The following is a 1693-nucleotide window of genomic DNA, read 5'->3' on the forward strand; positions in this document are numbered from 1 at the left end:
GTTCTCCCATGTAAACTACCACATAATTCACAATAAAACATTTAAAAATAAAAAAATTCTAGAGCCCTATTTTCCCCTTAAAGAGTTAAAAAAAGAAAAGTACTTCTAATCTAATTAAAGCATTAGTGTGTCATTCTTTGTCAATAAACCAATAAAAAAATTAAGAACATTATTAAAAAAAAAAAAAAAGATGCATTGGTAATTACTGGTTATCTGAATTCAAAATTTGGAAACAAACAGAAGGATCAATAATTGGAAAATCTGACCTTGGGGACAGAAACAATGTTGGAGATTGCATGATAGAATTTTGCAAGACCAAGGACTTCTTCATTGCAAATACCATTTCAATAGCATAAAAGGTGACCATACACCTGGACCTCTCTACATGGAATACACGGGAATCAAATTGACTATATTTGTAAGAAGAAACAATAGAAAAATTCAATAAAAATTAGCCAAATCAAGATGAGGGGCTGACTGTGGAAAAGACTATCGGTTGCTCACATGCAAGTTCAGGCTGAAACTGAAGAAAATTCAAACAAGTCCATAAGAACCAAAATATGAACTTGAGTTTATCCTACCTGAATTTAAAGGCCATCTGAAGAACAGATTTGAAGCAATAGACACTAATGCCAAAGACCAGAAGAGTCTTCCATTATATAGGAAAAAAGCAAAAGGGCATTAAAAAGATAGGAAGGGGGAAAAAAACCACACACAAAAAAAAACAAAATAGATGTCAGAAGAGATTCTGTAACTTGCTGTTGAATGTAGAGAAGCTAAAACGACTGGAAGAAATGATGAAGTAAAAGAACTGAATGGAATTTTTCAAATGGCAGTTTGAGAAGACAAAGTAAAGCATTATAATGAAATGTGTAAAGAAAGACCTAGAGTCAAAGTGCCAAAGTGGAAAAACACTAAGAATTTCTCAAGCTGAAAGAACTGAAGAAAAAAAAATCAAGTCTCAACTTGCAATATTGAAGGATTCTATGGGTAAAATATTGAAAGAGTCAGGAAGCATCAAAAAAAAAAAAAAGATGGGAAGAATACACAAAGTCACTGTGCCAAAAAGAAATGGTCAATGTTCAACCATTTCAAGATATAGCATATGAACCCCCCCTCTGTGTGGCACTGCGGGTTAATGCGCCAGAATGCAAAGCCATTTGAACTGCAAGACCAGCAGTTCAAGCTTACCAGCTGCTCCTCGGAAACCCTATAGAGGGTCGCTATGGGTCAGAACCGACTCAATGGCACTTAACAACAACAACGACTAAGACTAAAACTCAAAGGGAACACAGGAGCAGGCATGTAAGCTTACTGGCGACCACATTGGTCTACTGGTGAGTGAAAGAGGGGCAAAGGCAGCAATGAAGAAATGAGCTGAGTTCAACCACATTCCACTGACTCCCATTGACCTGGAGATGAGAGAAAGAAGAGGAAGGGCTGATTGGTCCAAAGTGTGGTGAGACCTTGGGACTACTGAGCCCATGGACAAGGACATAGCCACGGAGGGCTAGAGCTGAGAGTGAAGTGTCCAGCTGATATGAAGTGAGAGGAGATGCACAAGAACACCCAAACTTACAGATAGTACCCATGTGATCTAGCCTCAATGGCTTGATAATCAGAACTCAAATAGAGGAAGATTTTTTTTTTAAATTTTTGACCAAGGAAATGAGAGTAAATTGCTACAATTTGA

The sequence above is a fragment of the Chrysochloris asiatica genome, unplaced genomic scaffold, assembly GCF_000296735.1.
Source record: "Chrysochloris asiatica unplaced genomic scaffold, ChrAsi1.0 scaffold00548, whole genome shotgun sequence".
Lineage (NCBI taxonomy): Eukaryota > Metazoa > Chordata > Mammalia > Afrosoricida > Chrysochloridae > Chrysochloris > Chrysochloris asiatica.